This window comes from Salmo salar, chromosome 12, assembly GCF_965601325.2.
Source record: "Salmo salar chromosome 12, fSalSal1, whole genome shotgun sequence".
In the NCBI taxonomy this organism is placed as follows: Eukaryota; Metazoa; Chordata; class Actinopteri; order Salmoniformes; family Salmonidae; genus Salmo; species Salmo salar.
The window spans coordinates 11,654,691-11,679,169 of record NC_138302.1 but is presented as its reverse complement, the minus strand read 5'-3'; the positions used below and the strand labels follow the sequence as shown (position 1 = coordinate 11,679,169).

At 42.5% G+C, this 24,479-nt stretch overlaps 1 non-coding gene across 1 annotated transcript; it reads left to right on the top strand.

Moving 5' to 3' along the window:
* The first annotated feature begins 1,173 nt into the window (after positions 1 to 1,173).
* Positions 1,174 to 15,788, top strand: LOC106564147 (uncharacterized). The gene is made up of 3 exons (XR_014379594.1): positions 1,174 to 1,260; positions 6,004 to 6,464; positions 8,998 to 15,788. It is a non-coding gene; the product is annotated as an uncharacterized LOC106564147 (transcript).
* The last annotated feature ends 8,691 nt before the right edge of the window (positions 15,789 to 24,479 follow it).

Below are 24,479 nucleotides of genomic sequence, written 5' to 3'. Positions count from 1 at the left end.
GTGTGTGTGTGTGTGTGTGTGTGTGTGTGTGTGTGTGTGTGTGTGTGTGTGTGTGTGTCTGTGGGTAAAAGTAAATTTAACCACAACTGGCGCAATGGTCTAAGACACTGCATCTCAGTGCTAGACGTGTCACTACAGACAACTTGGTTTGAATCCAGACTGTATCACAACTGGCTGTGATTGGTCCCATTGTCTAATTAAATAAAACATAAATAAATACCCTTTGAATTCACTATAATAGATTAGGTAAAAGTCTGGCCAAAACCATGTAGATACCAACTCTCCTCATTGCAGCACATTTAAATGTTGCCTGTATTTAGGTTAATGTTTACATGTGTATTTTACACTATGTTCTGGTAAAAAATCAGATTACAGTATAATGCTTCTATGGATGCCATCCCCAAAACTATTTAATGTCATAATTAAAAAACAACTGTAATTTCCACCACCGATTTCAAACTCAATATCTAAACTTTCCTCCTCCTTATGTACACAGGGTTTTGTTGTTGTTTTTCTGTGTTACAGGAACAAGCACGTTGAGCAGTTGAATACCATGATAGCTATAGCCAACACACACACACACACACACACACACACACACACACACACACACACACACACACACACCCACACACACACACACACACACACACACACACACACACACACACACACACACACACACACACACACACACAGCTGAGTCCCAGATAAGATACACACACATCAACATCATCTACAGATAAGACACACCCATGTCTATAGAAATGCACCCCCATACCCAAACACTTTTTTTTTTTTTTTTTTACATTTGTAAGAGAGACCTTGTTCTCAATATGACTCTCTGTCAAAATAAACGTTTAATAAGAATGGGTTTATTTTCAATGATCGTGTTTTGTATTCCTGCTTAGCTTTTTGATGTGAAACTTTTTTTTTGTGAATCTTTGTACACACACACACACACACACACACACACACACACACACACACACACACACACACACACACACACACACACACACACACACACACACACACACACACACACACACACACACACACACACACACACACACACACACACACACACACACACAGGTACAGAAATGTAACACACAAACACAGCTGTTCTGTATAAAAGACCATCCCTGGCTGTAGAGAGAAGCAGACAGACAGAGAGGAGGGAGAGACAGACTTCATCACTGACTCCAGATCTGAGGAGAAACTCATCTGAAGAACCACTCACACCAATGTAAAGAGGTGAGTGGATTTACAACTGGGAAAGAGCAGAAAGAACCAGACCCGCAGACTGTCTGCTCCTAGTTACTACCTTAAATGGCAACATTTAGATCCAAAAGAAACTTTGTCAGATTTGCGACTTTGCAGATTTAAAATGTTTTTAATGTTTTATTTTATCTCATAGTTGTGTATTTAAATTCTACTAACCAAACAAAGGTTTGAGTTGTCACTAGCCTACTAACAGAACAACGTTTTGGCAGTGGCAATTGTTCAGATAAAGGTAAACACTATATTTCATCTCACAAATTTATTTTGATTATTTTGGTTCACGTGTGTGTGTGTGTGTGTGTGTGTGTGTGTGTGTGTGTGTGTGTGTGTGTGTGTCTGTGTGTGTGTGTGTGTGTGTGTGTGTGTGTGTGTGTGTGTGTGTCTGTGTGTGTGAGAGAGGAGAGATAGAGAGAGAGTCCGTGTGTGCACATCCGTGTTTGTGCGCGTTTCAGAGATTGTTTGACATACAGTTGAAGTCGGAAGTTTACATACACTTAGGTTGGCGTCATTAAAACTCGTTTTTCAACCACTCCACAAATTTCTTGTTAACAAACTATAGTTTTGGCAAGTCTGTCATATACTTTGTGCATGACACAAGTCATTTTTCCAACAATTGCTTACAGACAGATTATTTCACTTGTAATTCACTGTATCACAATTCCAGTTGGTCAGAAGTTTACATACACTAAGTTGACTGTGCCTTTAAACAGCTTGGAAAATTCCAGAAAATGATGTCATGGCTTTAGAAGCTTCTGATAGGCTAACTGACATCATTTGAGTCAATTGGAGGTGTTCCTGTGGATGTATTTCAAGGCCTACCTTCAAACTCAGTGCCTCTTTGCTTGACATCATGGAAATATCAAAATAAATCAGCCAATCAATCAATCAATCAATCAATCAATCAATCATCATCAATCAATCAATCAATCAAATGTATTTATATAGCCCTTCTTACATCAGCTGATGTCACAAAGTGCTGTACAGAAACCCAGCCTAAAACGCCAAACAGCAAGCAATGCAGGTGTAGAAGCATGGTTGCTAGGACAACCCCCCTAGAAAGGCCAAAACCTAGGAAGAAACCTAGAGAGGAACCAGGCTATGAGGGGTGGCCAGTCCTCTTCTGGCTGTACCGGGTGGAGATTATATCAGTACATGGCCAAGATGTTCATAGATGACCAGCAGGGTCAAATAATAATAATCACAGTGGTTGTCGAGGGTGCAACAGGTCAGCACCTCAGGAGAAAATTTCAGTTGGCTTTTCATAGCCTTTCGTTCAGAGTACCTCTACCGCTCCTGCTGTCTCTAGAGAGTTGAAAACAGCAGGTCTGGGTCAGGTAGCACGTCCAGTCAACAGGACAGGGTTCCATAGCCGCAGGCAGAGCAGTTGAAACTGGAGCAGCAGCACGGCCAGGTGGACTGGGGACAGCAAGGAGTCATCAGGCCAGTTAGTGCTGAGGCATAGTCCTAGGGCTCAGGTCCTCTGAGAGAGAGAAAGAAAGAAAGAAAGAAAGAAAGAGAGAAAAAGAGAAAGACAGAGAGGAAAAGAGAGAAAAGGAGAGAGAGAATTAGAGAGAGCATACTTAAATTCACACAGGACACCGGATAAAACAGGAGAAATACTCCAGATATAACAGACTGACCCTAGCCCCCTGACACATAAACTACTGCAGCATAAATACTGGAGACCTCAGAAGAACAAAAAATCTCAGAAAAAAAATTGTAGACCTCCACAAGTCTGGTTCAACCTTGGGAGCAATTTCCAAACGTCTGAATGTACAAACATTAGTACGCAAGTATAAACACCATGGGACCACGCAGCCATCATTCCGCTCAGGAAGGAGACGCATTCTGTCTCCTAGAGATGAACGTACTTTGGTGCGAAAAGTGCAAATTAATCCCAGAACAACAGCAAAGGATCTTGTGAAGATGCTGGAAGAAACAGGTACAAAAGTATCTATATCCACAATAAAACGAGTCCTATATCGACATAACCTGAAAGGCCGCTCAGCAAGGAAGAAGCCACTGCTCCAAAACCGCCATAAAAAAAAGCCAGACTACGGTTTGCAACTGCACATGCGGACAAAGATTGTACTTTTTGGAGAAATGTCCTCTGGTCTGATGAAACAAAAATAGAACTGTTTGGCCATAATGACCATCGTTATGTTTGGAGGAAAAAGGGGGAGGCTTGCAAGCCGAAGAATCCCATCCCAACCATGAAGCACTGGGATGGCATCATCATGTTGTGGGGGTGCTTTGCTGCAGGAGGGACTGGTGCACTTCACAAAATAGATGGCATCATGGGGAGAGAAAATTACGTAGATATATTGAAGCAACATCTCAAGACATCAGTCAGGAAGTTAAAGCTTGGACACAAATGGGTCTTCCAAATGAATAATTACCCCAAGCATACTTCCAAAGTTGTGGCAAAATGGCTTAACTTCTCTGCCACCCATGGGACACACTCGCTAACAGCCAGTGAAATAGCAGGGCGCCAAATTCAAAACAACAAAAATCTCATAATTCAAATTTCTCAAACATACAACTATTTTACTCCATTTTAAAGATATACTTCTCGTTAATCCAACCACATTGTCCGATTTCAAAAGGCTTTACGGCGAAAGCATAGCATTAGATTATGTTAGGACAGCGCCTTAAGAAGAAAAACCACACAGCCATTTTCCAAGCAAGGAGAGGTGTCACAAAAACCTGAAATACAGCTAAAATGAATCACTAACCTTTGATGATCTTCATCAAATGGCACTCATAGGACTTCATGTTACACAATACATGTATGTTTTGCTCGACAAAGTTCATATTTATATCCAAAAACCCCATTTTACATTGGCGTGTCATGTTCAGAAATGTTTTGCCTCCAAAAACTTCCAGTGAATGAGCACATCAATTTACAGAAATACTCATCATAAACATTGATAAAATAAACAACTGTTATTCAAAGAATTATAGATAAACTTCTCCTTAATGCAACCACATTGTCCGATTTCAAAAAGGCTTTATGGCAAAAGCACACTTTGCAATAATCTGTGTACAGAGCTCAGACAACAACAATGAGGAATACAGATACCCGCCATTTTGGAGTCAACTAAAATCAGAAATAGGATTATAAATATTTACTTACCTTTGATGATCTTCATCAGAATGCACTCCCAGGAATCCCAGGTCCACAATAAATGTTTGTTTTGTTCGATAAAGTCCATAATTTATGTCCAAATACCACCTTTTTGTTCGTGCGTTCAGTCCACTACTCAAAATGCAGGAAGTGAGTGCAAATTGTCAAGACGAAAAGTCAAAAAAGTTGTATTTATGTTCGTAGAAACGTGTCAAACGGTGCATAGCATCAATCTTTAAGATGTTTTTAACATAAATCTTCCATAGTATTCCAACCGGACGATTCCAATGTCTTCAAAAAAGAAACGGAATACAGCTAACTCTCACGTGAAAGAGCTCATGTCATTTTCTCAGTCATCAACTTCCAGGTGGTCTTATTCTCTCCATATTCACAGTAGAAGCCTCCAACAAGGTTCTAAAGACTGTTGACATCTAGTGGAAGCCTTAGGAAGTGCAATATGACCCCACAGACACTATGTATTGAATAGGCCAAGACTTGAAAAACTACAAACCTCAGATTTCCACACTTCCTGGTTTGATTTTTTTCTCAGGTTTTTGCCTGCCATATGAGTTCTATTATACTCACAGACATAATTCAAACAGTTTTAGAAACTTCAGAGTGTTTTCTATCCAAATCCACTGATAATATGCATATCCTAGCTTCTGGACATGAGTAGCAGGCAGCTTACTCTGGGAACCTTATTCATCCAAGCTACTCAATAGTGCCCCCATGTCCCAAAGAAGTTAATGACAAAAAAGTCAAGGTATTGGCGTGACCATCACAAAGCCCTGACTTCAAGCCTATAGAAAATTTGTGGGCAGAACTGAAAAAGCATGTGCGAGCAAGGAGGCCTACAAACCTGACTCAGTTACACCAGCTCTGTCAGGAGGAATGGGCCAAAATTCACCCAACTTGTTGTGGGAAGCATGTGGAAGGCTACCCCAAACATTTGACCCAAGTTAAACAATTAAAGGCAATGTTACCAAACACTAATTGAGTGTATGTAAACTTCTGACCCACTGGGAATGTGATGAAAGAAATAAAAGCTGAAATGAATCATTCTCTCTACTATTATTCTGACGTTTCACATTCTTAACATAAAGTGGTGATCCTAACTGATCTAAGACAGGGACTTTTTACTAGGATTAAATGTCAGAAATTGTGAAAAACTGAGTTTAAATGTATTTGGCTAAGGTTTATGTAAACTTCCGACTTCAACTGTAAGTATTTATTTGAGATTTTTTAGTCTCAAAATACCTTAATCTTAGTCACATTTTAGTCATTTCATCCTTCATTAGTGTTAGTTATTATCAGTTGATGAAAACTCTGGAGAAAATGAGTCTAGTTTACATTTTGTTTTCATTAAATAATTAATGTTGACTTTTTACTTGCATTATGTGCACACTTAGATAGCCTTGTCCAACTAGGCCTACTATCGCCTCATATACCATAGCTGGCAACATTGTAACCAGTGGCAAGCCATTATTAACCATAGAGGAAGTGTGGTGGGAAATGTTGTTGGATGAAGAGATAGCCTTGCATTGTACATCTTGTGCTTGTTCTCTCTCACTCTATTGTGCTTTGTGCAGGTGACTGTGACCTCCTCAGACCAATTGGCAGAACAGCCCGTGCAATAACAGCCTGTCACCTGCAGGAACCAACCCTAGCAACCATGCCTATGTAGCTTTTTTGTGTGGCGGTAGAGGTAGAGAACTGGTAGAGAACTGGTAGAGGTAGAGGTAGAGAACTGAAGGGATGGCCCCTTCAGAGCTCCTGTCAGACTTGTACTTAAATTTGTTGAAACCTCTCTGGATCTATATTAATAAAGAACAATCATTTAAGTTTGACTACCTGGTGGTCATTTCCTATGACAGTTCTGGCATCACAAACAGGATGATTGATTCTGCGCATTCTATGGGAAGGCATGAGGGAATTTCTCATCTGACGAAAAGACGATTAGGACCCACCCAAACCATACCTTGACTGTGAACTGCCCGGGAGGAGACATATCATAACTGAACAATAGAGGGACACATCTACTGAATTTTCAGTAAGTCAATTTCAATATTTTTTAATTTTTTTTTTAAATGAAACCATTAAAACTAAACCTTAAAAATGAAGTAAATGGAAAGATACCATAGTCTTAGAGAGAAGGCTAAAGACGAGGGCAGGAAAAGCCCCGTTGTCTATAGGCATTTATGTGAAGTGTCTACGTGGTCTAAGAGCCACTGGTAAATAGTAAATAGCGCAAAGTGTTATTATATATGCATAGGAGGTAGCTGCAGGAGAACCGTTGACGATACTGATGGAGTAATACTGGGTGTGTTTGGGCGTTTGTGTTTGTTTTAAGTGAATGTGGATGTGTGAGTTTGGAAATTATGTGTTAAACTGAAGTCTTTTTAACAAGTTAAACAAAGGTTTTAAGGATTGAAATTTGAATAATAATAGATATCATTTGTATTAAGTACTGAGTGAATGAGAGTTGTCAGGGGACTAGCCCCGGTGTGAAAGAGGTGCGTGTCTGATTTAATACCCACATTTCTAACGTTATCTAGGGGTTCTGTCTACCACCGCCCATCTGATCTATAGGTAGTGAGCATTGACTAATGTTATCTAGGGGTTAGGAGAGAATGGAGAAAATCTTGCAACACTCAGGAAGAGTGTAGAGGCAGAGGAAGAGGCAGAGGAAGAGGAAGAGGCAGAGGAAGAGGCAGAGGAAGGGGTAATACTGGATCAAAGACCGACATTGGACACATGAAAGGAGCTGCACCTGTTGTCGTTATTGCAAAAGGCACCCACAGACCTTATAAAGCTTAGTACCCTCTTAGCAAAGAAGCCGAAAAGGGTATCATTGCCATTCATAGTGCGTTAGTTGAAAGAGGCGCTCTGGTTCCCTGTCCGTATTCGCCCTGTAACACACCAATTTTATCTGTTAGGAAAACCATCTGGTGATTATCGTTTTGTGCAAGACCTTAGACTTGTAAATGATGCTGTACATGCTAGAGCAGCCCTGGTGCTTATTTTATCCCAGGTGCCTCCAGGTAGTTGTTGTTTTTCAGTAATTGATTTGGTGAATGCTTTCTTCAGTATCCCTGTGGCTGAAGAGTCACAGGAGTTGTTCTCGTTTACTTTTCTTGGTAAAAAAAAATGGACATGGACCTCAAGGCGATGTTGAATCACACGCCATCTTTGCCCAAGAAATGGCTCGAAACCTTGAGGGTTTTGTTGCCCCTGGTGGAAGTATTTTGGTTCAATATGTTGATGATTTGTTGGTTTGCTCACAGTCATAAAATATATGTCACGAGGATACTTGTGCATTGTTGATTTTATGGGCAGAAAATGGTCATAAAGTTTGGCCCGCTTTAATAAATGGACTTAATAAAGGTATCACTAGTCACTTTAAATAACGCTACTTTAATAATGTTTACATAGCCTACATTACTCATTTCATATGTACATGCTGCTCTATACCATCTACTGCATCTTGCCTATGCCGCACGGCCATCTCTCATCCATATATTTATATGTACATATTCTTACTCATCCCTTTACATTTGTGTGTATAAGGTAGTTGTTGTGAATTAGTTTTATTACTTGTTAGATATTACTGCATTGTAATGCAGTAACTAGAAGCACAAGCACAAGCACAAGCACTCGCATTAACATCTGCTAACCATGTGTATGTGACCAATAAAATTTGATTTGATACAATTATGCCGGAGCTTCTTTAAATATTTGGGTCATGACATTACTTCTGAGGGTCACAGCCTCTCCAAAGATAGATTAGAGGCTATTAAAGCTTTGCCTAAACCTGTCACCAAGCAGCACATGATGTCTTTGTTGGGTGTGTGCTGGTTACTGTTGTCCGTGGTTGAAGGACTATGCAGAGATAGTTCAACCGCTGCAGGATTGTATTAATGGGAGAAATATGGAGGCGAGTGAAGTTGTGGTCTGGAGTGATGAGGCTGAGGTGGCATTGATAAAATTGAAACAAACATTAATATCTAGCCCTTTCTTGGGCTTGCCAGACCATACTAAACCGCTCCAACCCTTTGTATCAGAGACGGGTTGGTTTCATGTCAGCAGTTTTGACACAGTATTATGGGATATAGACCTGTTGGTTATTATTCTAAAAGACTGGATACTGTGATCAGATGGAATGGTTTCCTGTTTGAGATTTGTAGTGGCTACTACTGAGGCTGTTTTGGCATGTTCTGATATTGTGGCAATGTCTCCTTTAACAATACCTTACACGGGCAAAAAACACCTCATTTGACACATGCGAGACTCCTAGACTATCAGAACATATTGTTGACAATGTCCCATGTTACTCTGAAAAAAAGTACAATTCTTAACCCTTCAACACTTCTCCCTACAGCAGATGCCGGTGAAGACCATGACTGTGACCTAGCCATTGACGTTGACTGTAGCCCTAGGTTGGACTTGAGAGACACCCCGTTAGACTAATGACTAATACACCTTTTCCCCAGAACAGGTTGTCCCTGCAAGGAATGGAGGAAGACATTGTAGAGAATTGTGTCCCCCTTAACAGTGTTCTTAAGACTCTTTTCCCATGGGTGAAGGTGTCTTTGCCGAACCTAGCAGGTGGAGCTGAGCACTGTTTGAACCCAGGTGATTCCGTGGTGGTCAAAGACTTCGGGAGAAAGAGTTGGAAGGACCCCCGTTGATATCAAGTTCTTCAGACCACCCCCACTGTGGTGAAGGTTGCTGAGAGCGATACCTGGATCCACGTGTCGCACTGCAGACAAGTTCCTGATCCAGGAAAAGATGAGGCCTCGCCAGTTCTGCCGGTGCCGTGTGGCCCTCCTCTGCATTAGCACAGGAATGCTAATAGGAACAGTAGGCTGTCTTCTTGTAGGAAACCCGACAGAGGGTCAGATGAGTCCTGAGCCAAAGGGGCCAACACAGCCCTGGAGTAGTGGCCCAGAAGTAGATGGTCACCGTAGAAGGAGAGCCCTGCTGGGCCTTCACAACCATGAGGACAATTTGTTCTTATCTAGAGCACAAATGGTTGCCAACCTGACATCCAAAGGAAAGGACTGTTGGGTGTGTGGGTTGAGTCCGGTGAAGGTAGGGGCAGGCTTCCCCCTTGTAGGAGTCCCAATAGGGGTGAACTTTACTATAGCATTGGCAGGAAAAATACCTTTTAATACTATGACCAACAATGTTAAGGTATATAATCAACCCAATATATTCTGTTATGTGAGACCTGATAATGTCTCACTCCCGCCCATTTCAGTGGCTAGGGTGGTGACTGCCCCTTGGTGTATTAGAGGATATGGAGATCACTATTTGGGTGAATTCAAATGTAATTGTACAATGCATATTAATGGATCAAATGCTTGCAATTTAAAGGTGATACAGGAGAATGGTCAGGTTGATAAGGAACCGTTTACAATTTGGTTTGACAAACATAGAACAACTCTGAGAGGAGCCCCTAATGGCACCTACTGGTTGTGTGGTAAGACAGCTTATTATAACCTTCCCCTGAACTGGGGAGGTACTTGTACTGTTGGGTTTGTGGTGACAGCAATGAGAACCGTTCCAAACAATGACAAGAATCTGAAGGCTCTCTTTAGAGACTACAGACCTCCTGGAATGAGGAGAGATAAGAGGTCTCTGGCTGACATCACTCACACTCAGGCACCTGCCTCCAGGTTCTTTGACGGGTTTTTCCCTGGGTATGGAGTTGCAGGTGCCCTAGACCAAATTCGTGATATCTCTAGACACGTAGAGAAATTTGGCAATGCTACTCGAAATGCCCTGGAACAATTGAATAGGGAACTAAAAGAATTGGCTGAATTGACTCTTCAAAACAGAGAGGCTCTTGACTATCTTTTGGCAGCTCAAGGGGGCACTTGTGCAATCATTGGCGATGAATGTTGTACTTTTGTCCCAGGTCGCTCATCTAATGTGACTGATCTTGCCGAATACATTGCCACTGTTGCTAAAAATAATTCCCCACAACTAGAATGGACGCTTACAACTTGGTTGGAATCCCTGTTTGGAAGTTGGGGATCTCAAATTGCCCAATGGGCTGCAGCGTGTGTTTTTTGCTTAGTCTGCATAATTGTATTATTAACATGCTGTAAGGCTATCTAACATGCTGTAAGGCTGTAAGGCATGCTCCCTGGCTAATAAGGTCTCAGCAGGAATCATGTTTAATGGTCCTCAAGAGGATGGTGAACTGCCGATGCTGGATGAGCTTCCCTTTCCCACTGTAGATATAGACAATGAGTAATAACTGAAGGTTGTTTTTGTTTGACAAGTTTAGAAGGTTTAAAGTTGAGTTAATCATCTATATTTACACCATTGTGGTAAGGGCTATGGAAACAATGGTTAAACACTGAGCTACAAATCCCTTGTTTATGTGTGTGTATTTTTTGATAGATTCACTCCCGTTGATAGAAGTATAACCTTGACTGTAGATTTTAGCTTTATTATGATGATAGTATTTCCGTAAATGAACTTGTGTAATGAAGCATGTGTGTAACTGTATGAAGCGAAGGTCTTAATTTAAACCATTCTACTACAATGGTTTTACAAGTGTTAGACTTATGGAATACGGATAAGTTATTATTTAGATTGTACAACCCAGAATGAAGGGTTTGAAAGGATAAAGTGCCATTTTATGAGTTGATTTCAGTACTTTTATAGAAGTGTTTTGATAGAACCTCCTTTGATAGTTTAAGCCATAATCTAATGCTCACCTTAACATTTCACAATAGTTATCAGAGCGTGATAAGAGAAGGTGTGGTGGGAAATGTTGTTGTCTGAAAGGATAGCCTTTCATTGTACATCTTGTTCTTGTTCTCTCTCGCTATATTGTGGTTCGCGTAGGTGACTGTGACCTCCTCAGACCAATTGGTAGAACAGCCCAGAATATTTTCTGAAAGTTAAGATAGGAGACATTTGGTTAATTTGTTATAATTGTCTCATTAATAGTTTTCGTCAGAAAACAATTGGTTGTTGACCACTATTTCTTTTGTCATAGTTATTGTAGACAAAAAGAACACTGTTTGGTAGGGAATTATTTTTTATTTAAACAGGCAAGTCCGTTATGAACAATTTCTTATTTTCAATGACGGCCTAGGAACAGTGGGTTAACTGTCTTGTTGAAGCGCAGATGTTTACCTTGTCTGCTCGGGGATTCGATCTTGCAACCTTTCGGTTATAAGTCAAACACTCTTACCACTAGGCTACCTGCTGCTGTTAAGGTGCAAGCCAAAACACATGTTGCTGTGTGTTCAATTAAGAAATATTGCTATGAGATTAAGACAAATCAAACAAAGCTTCAATTCAAGTAATATTCAGCTTACATTCAAGTAAGCATTTTCCATAAAAAATGTAAAAATAAATGTTTTAATTAAGTCCATCCAGGTCCCCAGAACGTCGGGAGATGCCTTCAAAATCTGCCACTAGGAGCAACCATGAGCACTATTACCATCAAGTAGGCTTGGGTTTTCCTAGGGGGTTGTGGATGGGGATGGTGGATGTGAGTAAGCCTGAGATCCGGCTCCAAGGGTTGCGTGTTCAATCCATGTGCTATGCACCCTTTGTTCTGGTTTTAACCCTATCCCAAACCTTAAAGGAGTCATTCACTATTTTACAACTTGATGTTAGATGGTTCCTCAGCCTGAAAGTCTAAGGACCAGGAAAAACTGTCCATTACAAACTGGAAGTGATGGGGGCATGTGAGCATGATTTTTTTTTAAATGGCCAAATCACCTTTAAGTAGCATCAACCCATAGAGTTGATTTCAGGGCATTTGGACATCATTTTTTTTAAACATGCTCACATGTCCCCATCACTTCCATTGATTTTTAGCTAGTGATGGCTAAAGTTAGCTGAAGTTTCTAATGGTTGTCAAAATAAAATGTAGTCACGGATTACAGTTTGTCCTGGCCCATAGACGATTTTCAGGATGAAACATCAAGTTGATAACATCAAGTTGTAAAAGAGTGAACAATCTCCTTTAACCCTAAACTTAACCTTCAAAAATGTGACCTTTAAAAAGGGATGGCCCCTTTTTTTCAATTTTTGCCTAAATGACATACCCAAATCTAACAGCCTGTAGCTCAGGCCCTGAAGTAAGGATATTATTATTATTATTATACCTTTATTTCAACAAGGAACACAGACTGAGACCAAGGTCTCTTTTACAGCTGGGCCCTGCGTACACATGTTTACACATACAGTTTAGATACAATGATTAAAAAAACTACACAAGAGAAACAAAACGATCACAGATAACACAAAAAAATACAGCAACAGATTACATTTACACATAGGTTATTCCCCTGACAGCACAAGAACTTGCATTACCCGAAACAGTTACAAGCAATACAAAAATATAAATCCTCCAATAAATATTTAAAATGGGCATATTTAAAATGGGCATATTCTTGGTACCATTTGAAAGGAAACACTTTGAAGTTTGTGGAAATGTGAATTAAATTTAGGAGAATATAACACAATAGATCTGGTAGAAGAAAATACAAAGAAATAACCAACCAGTGTTTTTTTACCACCATCTTTGAAATGCAAGAGAAATGTCTCTGTTATAGCCATCACTCTGGTTGTAACTCCGATAGTGTCCACAAGACGGCAGCAGTGTATGTGCAAAGTTTCAGATGGATAACTTGGAGTATGACTGATCCTCAAGACTTTTAGTATGAAGTCCCAATGTACATTTGGGCAAATCGTGAAGGAGACATTCACATTTATATTCCATTTTTCTGCAAGAATATCGTCAAATCTGTATACTTGGACTTTGATTTAGCTTTCCAAGTATTAGTAGCCATATTATAAGTTCAACATTTGCAAAACAACCAGTTTTCATAACTTCATAACTCTGAATATCCTTGTAATATTTGTCCAAAATGCAAATACATTTTATGACATTTACATGGTTTACCGGGTACTCCCGTAAAGCCCAGCTCATTGGCTATCTAGCTAGCTTTGTTTGACCCCAATTGGTGCTTATTTGACAAAGATATAGTCATTCAAGAGATGGTCGCCCTTCGTCATCTGTGTACCATGAAGTCGTTGCTCTCTGACCAAATATGGTGTCCTATAGGATATACTACACCCCTAATGAAATAGTGAAGTCTTGTTACCTTCTAGGATCTCTGAGGAATAGATACTAACGTGATTTGACTCATTGAGAAACAACGTTTAGGGTTAGATTTTCACAGATTCCTTTCTTTGTAAATTGAACGAGTGAAAATACAACATCGAGCGTGCATGCTATATGGACTTTTTTAGGATATGAAAAAGGATTTTATCTAACAAAACGACACTTCATGTTATCTCTGGGACCCTTTGGATGATAAATCAGAGCAAGATTTCAGAATGTAAGTACACATTTCACCTTCAGAGGGAATTTATGAAACCTATAGTGGTGAAAAAACGGTTTTGTTGTTAGGAGCTCTCTCAAACAATAGCATGGCATTTTTTCGCTATAATAGCTACTGTAAATTGGACAGTGCAGTTGTAATTAACAAGAATTTAAGCTTTCAGCCGATATAAGACACTTCTATGTACCGATATTTGTTGCTTCTCTAAAATCTGCGATCTTGACATAATGCGTGAATGATTTACAACTGTCCCGTTGATGGGACGCCGATCCTTAAGAAGTTTCAAACGTCGGATTCTGCAGTGTGTCTGTGAGAGCTTGTTGTAAAGTTACTGGGCCATGACAATATCAGTTGATATGTCCTTTATTTTTGTTTTGCAATGGGTGTGAAATGTATTTCTAGGTCTGTTTAGTGTAAAGGCCCGGTGTAGTCAAAATGTAATTATCCTGTGTTTTGTATCATATTGTACAACAGCTGATGAAACTAACTCTGTAAAAGTGTGAAAAAATGAGTTATTTCCTGATAGTTTCTGGTTGAAAATACGATGTACACAGGAGCTTCAAATCAACAGGTTTGCATGGGCGGGAGATTCGGCTTTCCATGGTGACATCACCCTGCGGTGAATTGGTTAATAAACCAATATCAAAGAGAGTTCCAAACCTCTCTGCCAATAGCAGTTTCCCCCTCTCCACTCAGACAACTCCCAGACAGTCATGGGAAATTCTTGCTTGAGAAGGTTTTTGTTAAAAAGCTATTTTTGCCCTATTTAATAGAAATCTATTACAGTAAGGTACTTCATTGTTACCCAGTGATGATTACAGGACATAACAAGGCAGCTTCCGACTGTTCTACCACAGATCCCGGGAGCTGACACTGTTGCAGTCCATTTGGAGTCAAACGACATCAGGAGGGCTAGCTCAGAACATTTGAAAATAGATTTTAAAGAACTGATTTTAGCATTAAAAGACTCCAAAAAACGGCCAATAACTTCAGGTCCAGTACCATCGTTGGGCCGTCTGCTGGCATTACACATCTGGCTAAAAGACTATTGTAGCTCTGCTGGAGTCACTTTTATTGATAACTTTGACACCTTCTGGAAACAGAAGATACTCTACAGGAATGACGGAGTCCATCCAAATCATCTTGGCTCCTGGACTCTGTCCATGCAATTCAAGGCTGAGTTGAAACAATGACTGATAAATGATCCAAGACCAGCTCAGTTAATTCCTACCATTGTGACAATGAGTCGTCATAATGCTGCATCAAATGTACATGATCTTAGGGGCATTGGCAAACACAGTGTAAGTAATTTAATTTATATATCCCTAATTGCATCAAATACATCTATGTATCCTACAGTTATTGTAAGCAGTAATCATGAGCCTATAGACCCGAGTTACACTGTTAGCACTGAGGCGGTGTGCAATAGTAGGAAGACCACTTTATGCAGCTCACCCTGCACTATCAACTCCAATGTAAATAACAGGAGTAAGTCTACCTCTGATAAGCTTCCCAGTAAAGCATTAAAAACAATCAAGCAACCCAGAAAAGTGCTAAAAAATAGCCCATATTAACATATGTAGCTTAAGAAACAAGGTCCATGAAGTCAATAACTTGCTTGTAACAGATGACATTCATATTCTGACTATCTCTGAAACTCACTTAGATAAAACCTTGGATGATACAGTTTTAGCAATACATGGTTATAACATCTACCGAAAAGACAGAAATGCCAACGGAGGCGGTGTTGTGGTCTATATTCAGAACCACATTCCTGTAAAGCTTAGAGACGATCTAATGTTAAATACTGTTGAAGTAATACGGCTACAGGTTCATCTGACTCACCTAAAGCCCATTCTGGTGGGAAGCTGCTATAGACCACCAAGAGGTAACAGTCAGTATCTGGATAATGTGTGTGAAATGCTTGATAATGTATGTGAAAAAAATCATTTAATACATTTAGAATAAGTCTGTAACATAAAAAATTTGAAAAAGTCAAGGAGTCTGAAAACTTTCCGAATGCACTGTATATGGCCAACGTTTAGAAAGGACACCATGTTTCTGCTGTATTCCATTTATCCAAATTCTATTTTGAGACGTTCAGTCATAGCATTGTTTGAAATTCTGAAAATTCCATGAACTGTTATTAATATTGCCCATGTAGTAATGGTTAGCTAACATGGCTGCCATCTGGAATTATATCATGTCATGTCAATGCATCATAGTATTTTTGGTTGAAAACTCAATGACCAACCTCTATAAGTATATGGCTCTGTATACCACTTCTCCCTTCCCCTCCTTTAAGTTGGAATCATGCTTGTCAAATCAAATCAAATGTATTTGTCACATACACATGTTAGCAGGTGTTAATGCAAGTGTAGCGAAATGCTTGTGCTTCTAGTTCCGACCATGCAGTAATATCTAACAAGTAATATAACCTAACAGTTCACAACAACTACTTTATACACACAAGTGTAAAGGAATGAATAAGAATATGTACATAAAAATATATATGGATGAGCGATGGCCGAACGGCATAGGCAAGATGCAGTAGATGGTATAGAGTACAGTATATACATATGAGATGAGTAATGTAGGGTATGTAACATTATATAATATAAAGTGGCTAGTGATAAATTGATTAAATCAATTTTTCCATTATTAAAGTGGCTGGAGTTGAGTCAGTATGTTGGCAGCAGCCACTCAATGTTAGTGATGGCTGTTTAACAGTCTGATGGCTTTGAGATAGAAGCTGTTTTTCAGTCTCTCGGTCCCCGCTTTGATGCACCTGTACTGACCTCACCTTCTGGATGATAGTGGGGTGAACAGGCAGTGGCTCGGGTGGTTGTTGTCCTTGATGATCTTTTTGGCCTTCCTGTGACATCGGGTGGTGTAGGTGTCCTGAAGGGCAGGTAGTTTGCACCCGGTGATGCGTTGTGCAGACCTCACTACCCTCTGGAGAGCCTTACGGTTATGGGCGGAGCAGCTGCCGTACCAGGCGGTGATACAGCCCGACAGGATGCTCTCGATTGTGCATCTGTAAAAGTTAGTGAGTGTTTTTGGTGACAAGCCAAATTTCTTCAGCCTCCTGAGGTTGAAGAGGCGCTGCGGAGCCTTCTTCACCACGCTGTCTGTGTGGGTGGACCATTTCAGTTTGTCCGTGATGTGTACGCCGAGGAACTTAAAACTCTCCACCCTCTCCACAACTGTCCCGTCAATGTAGATAGGGGGCTGCTCCCTCTGCTGTTTCCTGAAGTCCACGACCATCTCCTTTTTTTTGTTGACATTGGGTGTGAGGTTATTTTCCTGACACCATACTCCGAGGGCCCTCACCTCAACCCTGTAGGCTGTCTCGTCGTTGTTGATAATCAAGCCTACCACTGTGGTGTTGTCTGCAAACTTGATGATTGAGTTGGAGGCGTGCATGGCCACAAGGGGCTGAGAACGCACCCTTGTGGGGACCCAGTGTTGAGGATCAGCGGGGTGGAGATGTTGTTACCTACCTTCACCACCTGGGGGCGGCCCGTCAGGAAGTCCAGGACCCAGTTGCACAGGGCGGGGTCGAGACCCAGGGTCTCAAGCTTAATGACGAGTTTGGAGGGTACTATGGTGTTAAATGCTGAGCTGTAATTGATGAACAGCATTCTTACATAGGTATTCCTCTTATCCAGATGGGTTAGGGCAGTGTGCAGTGTGATGGCGATTGCGTAGTCTGTGGACCTATTGGGTTGGTAAGCAAATTGGAGTGGGTCTAGGGTATCAGGTAGGGTGGAGGTGATATGGTCCTTGACTAGTCTCTCAAAGCAGGTCATGATGATGGAAGTGAGTGCTAATGGGCGATAGTCATTTAGCTCAGTTACCTTAGCTTTCTTGGGAACAGGAACAATGGTGGCCCTCTTGAAGCATGTGGGGACAGCAGACTGGTATAAGGATTGATTGAATATGTCTGTAAACACACCAGCTGGGGGTCTTGAGATGGGCCTGGGGAAAACAAAAGTGTATTGTAGTAGCCAAGTGTTTTGCAGCACATGTCCATGACTTTGTAGACAATGACACAAACAAATTATTGGATGACGAAATACTTTAATGTATCTCTTCAAGGTATAGTCAAGAATGGAGGGCACTTGAACATTCGTAGTGTCATTCCAAAAAGTGATCAAGTTCAACATCTACTCACAGACTCCAACCTTGACTTCCTCTGCCTCTCAGAGACATGGCTCCATACAAACTCTCCATGTGCTGCTTTGATTGTGCCTGGCTACAATGTTTTCAGGAGAGACAGGATTGAAGGCAGAGGAGGGGGTCTGATGATTTACATTAAAGAACATATCCGATGTAAACAAATTGAGTGGTCATGTGATAATGAACTAGAATGTATTGGCCTGAACGTTACACTGTCTCCCCAAATGTCCTTTACCCTTATTGGAACGTATAGACCACCTTCCACCAAAAGTGTGTTTTTTGATCAGTTTAATAACATGCTTAGGGAATGTGATTTTGGGAAGGAGGTCATCTTAATGGGAGATTTTAATATTAATTATGAAGACAAGTCTTGTAGGAAAACCCTCAAACGGATCACTAATACCTTTGACCTTACACAGCTCGTTAAAGGGCCAACCAGGGTGACTTGTTGCTCTAAAACACAGATTGATTTGGTGTTCAGTAATAAACCAGAGAGAGTGACTAAATCATTCAATATGGTTACTGGGCTATCTGATCATAATTTGACACTTATAGCCAGAAAGTTGTCTAAGAGCAGGTTTAAGCTCTCTACTGTTAGAAAGCCGGATCAACTAAGAATACCTAAGAGTGAATTAAACTATTTTGAAAAAGCAATTAATGGAATTAACTGGAATGATCTCTTGTCCTATACAGACGTGGAAGCTGATAGTGAGGTTTTTCTATCCACAATCCAGGCTACAATAAATGGTTTCCTAAAGAAAATCAAATCCAAACCTGGCCAAAAGAGCACTCTTCCTTGGCTAAGTGGTGAAATATGGAAATTGATGAAAGAACGAGATTATGCTCTAAAAACAGCCCTAAAATCCAAATTAGAGCATGACAGACGTAGGTTTACCATGTTGAGAAATATTTATTGACTCTGTCAGGGTACTGACACAGAACCCCTCCACTGGTTTCTTGGGCTCAGTGCTAGTGAATGACGCTCAACCTGTCTTCATCATAAGGGAGATTTCTGAGTCAAAGGTGAACAAGGTGATTAGCTCACTAAAGAACTCTAAATCCAAAGATGTGTTTGGGCTGGACTCTACCTTTCTTAAAAACTACAAAGAGTCACTCATTGGCCCCATTACTAAGGTCACCAACACATCTATTGGTCTGGGGGTGTTTCCAAGGGTATGGAAGTCAGCCATAATAACGGCCATCTTTAAATCAGGTGACCCTGCTGACGTGAGTAACTACAGGCCCATTAGTATACTACCTGTAGTGTCGAAGGTTGTTGAAAAGTGTGTAGCAGAACAACTGATTTCCCACCTCAACAACAGCCCCTTCACATTACACTCCATGCAGTTTGGCTTCAGAGCGAAACACTCCACAGAAACGGCCAACTGCTTTCTTCTGGAAAATGTGAAGTCCAAGATGGACAAAGGGGGCGTTGTTGGGGCTGTGTTTCTGGACCTAAGGAAGGCTTTCGATACTGTTAACCATGAGATTCTCATCACAAAATTGTCCAAGTTCAACTTTTCCCCCGATGCCTTGAGATGGATGAAATCATACCTTGAAGGCAGAACTCAGTGTGTCAGAGTGAGCAATGAGCTGTCGCCCACTCTTAGCTATGATGTGGGCGTGCCCCAAGGGTCAATACTGGGGCCCCTCCTGTTCAGCTTGTACATTAATGATCTGCCTTCCGTCTGCACTGGGTCTGAAGTTCAAATGTATGCAGATGATACAGTGATATATGTGCATGCAAAGAGCAAACAACAAGCTGCACAAGAACTCACTACTGTAATGGTCCAGGTTACAAAGTGGCTCAGTGACTCGTGTTTGCATCTCAATGTGAAAAAAACAGTTTGCATGTTCTTCACAAAGGGGGCAACAGATGCTACTGAGCCAGATGTCTATGTGTCAGGGGAGAAGCTCCAGGTGGTATCTGATTTTAAGTACCTTGGAATCATACTTGATTCCAACCTCTCTTTTAAAAAGCATGTGAAAAAGGTAATTCAAATAACCAAATTCAACCTAACTAATTTCCGATTTATACGAAATTGTTTGACCACAGAGGTAGCAAAACTGTATTTCAAATCGATGATACTCCCCCACTTAACATACTGCTTGACTAGTTGGACCCAAGCTTGCTATACAACATTAAAACCTATTCAGTCTGTCTACAAACAGGCTCTCAAAGTGCTCGATAGAAAGCCCAATAGCCATCATCACTGTTACATCCTCAGAAAGCATGAGCTCCTGAGTTGGGAAAATCTTGTGCAATACACCGACGCATGTCTTGTATTCAAGATCCTAAATGGCCTAGCTCCCCCTCCACTCAGTATTTTTGTAAAACAGAAAACCCAAACATATGGCAGCAGATCCACAAGGTCTGCCATGAGAGGTGACTGTATAGTTCCCTTAAGGAAAAGCACCTTTAGTAAATCTGCTTTCTCTGTGAGAGCTTCCCATGTCTGGAATACACTGCCATCAGACACACATAACTGCACCACATATCACACTTTCACAAAATGCATGAAGACATGGCTAAAGGTCAATCAGACTTGTGAACATAATCCCTAGCTGTGTATTGCTGCTTTCCATGTTGTCTGTTGTCTGTAGCTTGTGCGGTGTGGAAACACTTTGTTGTTTTTATGGATTTTGTCTTGTTGCTTTTTGTTCTATTTTGCTCTGTCTGTATGCTACATCTTGCTTGTCCTATGTTGCTCTGTCTGTATGCTATGACTTGCTTGTCCTATGTTACTCTGCGTGTGCTCACTGTTCAATGATTGTCTATATTGTAATTGTTTTTAATAACCTGCCCAGGGACTGCGGTTAAAAATTAGCCGGCTGGCTAAAACCGGCACTTTTACTGAAACGTTGATTAATGTGCACTGTCCCTGTAAAAATAAAATAAACTCAAACTCAAACTCAATCCTGAAAACAAGAGAGAGCAAGCTGGGCAGGTAACAGGTTGACTACAGTAGAGTTATACCTGGAGGAGAGCAGGCTGGGTAGGTAACAGGTTGGTTACAGTAGAGCTATACCTGGAGGAGAGCAGGCTGGGCAGGTAACAGGTTGGCTACAGTAGAGTTATACCTGGAGGAGAGCAGGCTGGGTAGGTAACAGGTTGGCTACAGTAGAGTTATACCTGCAGGAGAGCAAGCTGGGCAGGTAACAGGTTGGCTACAGTAGAGTTATACCTGGAGGAGAGCTGGCTGGACAGGTAACAGGTTGGCTACAGTAGAGTTATACCTGGAGGAGAGCAGGCTGGGCAGGTAACAGGTTGGCTACAGTAGAGTTATACCTGGAGGAGAGCAGGCTGGGCAGGTAACAGGTTGGCTAGAGTGGAGTTATACTTGGGGGAGAGCAGGCTGGGTAGGTAACAGGTTGGCTACAGTAGAGTTATACCTGGGGGAGAGCAGGCTGGGCAGGTAACAGGTTGGATACAGTAGAGTTATACCTGGAGGAGAGCAGGCTGGGTAGTTAACAGGTTGGCTACAGTAGAGTTATACCTGGGGGAGAGCAGGCTGGGCAGGTAACAGGTTGGATACAGTAGAGTTATACCTGGAGGAGAGCAGGCTGGGCAGGTAACAGGTTGGCTAGAGTGGAGTTATACTTGGGGGAGAGCAGGCTGGGTAGGTAACAGGTTGGCTACAGTAGAGTTATACCTGGGGGAGAGCAGGCTGGGCAGGTAACAGGTTGGATACAGTAGAGTTATACCTGGAGCAGAGCAGGCTGGGCAGGTAACAGGTTGGCTACAGTAGAGTTATACCTGGAGGAGAGCAGGCTGGGCAGGTAACAGGTTGGCTAGAGTGGAGTTATACTTGGGGGAGAGCAGGCTGGGTAGGTAACAGGTTGGCTACAGTAGAGTTATACCTGGGGGAGAGCAGGCTGGGCAGGTAACAGGTTGGATACAGTAGAGTTATACCTGGAGGAGAGCAGGCTGGGTAGTTAACAGGTTGGCTACAGTAGAGTTATACCTGGAGGAGAGCAGGCTGGACAGGTAACAGGTTGGCTACAGTAGAGTTATACCTGGAGGAGAGCAGGCTGGGCAGGTAACAGGTTGGCTACAGTAGAGTTATACCTGGAGGAGAGCAGGCTGGGTAGGTAACAGGTTGGCTACAGTAGAGTTATACCTGGAGGAGAGCAGGCTGGGCAGGTAACAGGTTGGCTACAGTAGAGTTATACCTGGAGGAGAGCAGGCTGGACAGGTAACAGGTTGGCTACAGTAGAGTTATACCTGGAGGAGAGCAGGCTGGGCAGGTAACAGGTTGGCTACAGTAGAGTTATACCTGGAGGAGAGCAGGCTGGGTAGGTAACAGGTTGGCTACAGTAGAGTTATACCTGGAGGAGAGCAGGCTGGGCAGGTAACAGGTTGGCTACAGTAGAGTTATACCTGGAGGAGAGCAGGCTGGGCAGGTAACAGGTAGGCTACAGTAGAGTTATACCTGGAGGAGAGCAGGCTGGGCAGGTAACAGGTTGGCTACAGTAGAGTTATACATGGAGCAGAGCAGGCTGGGCAGGTAACAGGTTGGCTACAGTAGAGTTATACCTGGAGGAGAGCAGGCTGGGCAGGTAACAGGTTGGCTAGAGTGGAGTTATACTTGGGGGAGAGCAGGCTGGGTAGGTAACAGGTTGGCTACAGTAGAGTTATACCTGGGGGAGAGCAGGCTGGGCAGGTAACAGGTTGGATACAGTAGAGTTATACCTGGAGGAGAGCAGGCTGGGTAGTTAACAGGTTGGCTACAGTAGAGTTATACCTGGAGGAGAGCAGGCTGGACAGGTAACAGGTTGGCTACAGTAGAGTTATACCTGGAGGAGAGCTGGCTGGACAGGTAACAGTTTGGCTACAGTAGAGTTATACCTGGAGGAGAGCAGGCTGGGTAGGTAACAGGTTGGCTACAGTAGAGTTATACCTGGAGGAGAACAGGCTGGGTAGGTAACAGGTTGACTACAGTAGAGTTATACCTGGAGGAGAGCAGGCTGGGTAGGTAACAGGTTGGCTACAGTAGAGATATACCTGGGGGAGAGCAGGCTGGGTAGGTAACAGGTTGGCTACAGTAGAGTTATACCTGGAGGAGAGCAGGCTGGGCAGGTAACAGGTTGGCTACAGTAGAGTTATACCTGGAGGAGAGCAGGCTGGGCAGGTAACAGGTTGGCTACAGTAGAGTTATACATGGAGCAGAGCAGGCTGGGCAGGTAACAGGTTGGCTACAGTAGAGTTATACCTGGAGAAGAGCTGGCTGGACAGGTAACACGTTGGCTACAGTAGAGTTATACCTGGAGGAGAGCAGGCTGGACAGGTAACAGGTTGGCTACAGTAGAGTTATACCTGGAGGAGAGCAGGCTGGGCAGGTAACAGGTTAGCTACAGTAGAGTTATACCTGGAGGAGAGCAGGCTGGGCAGGTAACAGGTTGGCTACAGTAGAGTTATACCTGGAGGAGAGCAGGCTGGGTAGGTAACAGGTTGGCTACAGTAGAGTTATACCTGGAGCAGAGCAGGCTGGGTAGGTAACAGGTTGGCTACAGTAGAGTTATACCTGGAGGAGAGCAGGCTGGGCAGGTAACAGGTTGGCTAGAGTAGAGTTATACCTGGAGGAGAGCAGGCTGGGCAGGTAACAGGTTGGCTACAGTAGAGTTATACCTGGAGGAGAGCAGGCTGGGCAGGTAACAGGTTGGCTACAGTAGAGTTATACCTGGAGGAGAGCAGGCTGGGTAGGTAACAGGTTGGCTACAGTAGAGTTATACCTGGAGGAGAGCAGGCTGGACAGGTAACAGGTTGGCTACAGTAGAGTTATACCTGGAGGAGAGCAGGCTGGGCAGGTAACAGGTTGGCTACAGTAGAGTTATACCTGGAGGAGAGCAGGCTGGACAGGTAACAGGTTGGCTACAGTAGAGTTATACCTGGGGGAGAGCTGGCTGGGTAGGTAACAGGTTGGTTACAGTAGAGTTATACCTGGAGGAGAGCAGGCTGGGTAGGTAACAGGTTGGCTACAGTAGAGTTATACCTGGAGGAGAGCTGGCTGGGCAGGTAACAGGTTGGCTACAGTAGAGTTATACCTGGAGGAGAGCAGGCTGGGTAGGTAACAGGTTGGCTACAGTAGTTATACCTGGAGGAGAGCAGGCTGGGCAGGTAACAGGTTGGCTACAGTAGAGTTATACCTGGAGGAGAGCTGGCTGGGCAGGTAACAGGTTGGCTACAGTAGAGTTATACCTGGAGGAGAGCAGGCTGGGCAGGTAACAGGTTGGCTACAGTAGAGTTATACCTGGAGGAGAGCAGGCTGGGCAGGTAACAGGTTGGCTACAGTAGAGTTATACATGGAGCAGAGCAGGCTGGGCAGGTAACAGGTTGGCTACAGTAGAGTTATACCTGGAGGAGAGCAGGCTGGGCAGGTAACAGGTTGGCTATAGTAGAGTTATACCTGGAGGAGAGCAGGCTGGGCAGGTAACAGGTTGGCTACAGTAGAGTTATACATGGAGCAGAGCAGGCTGGGCAGGTAACAGGTTGGCTACAGTAG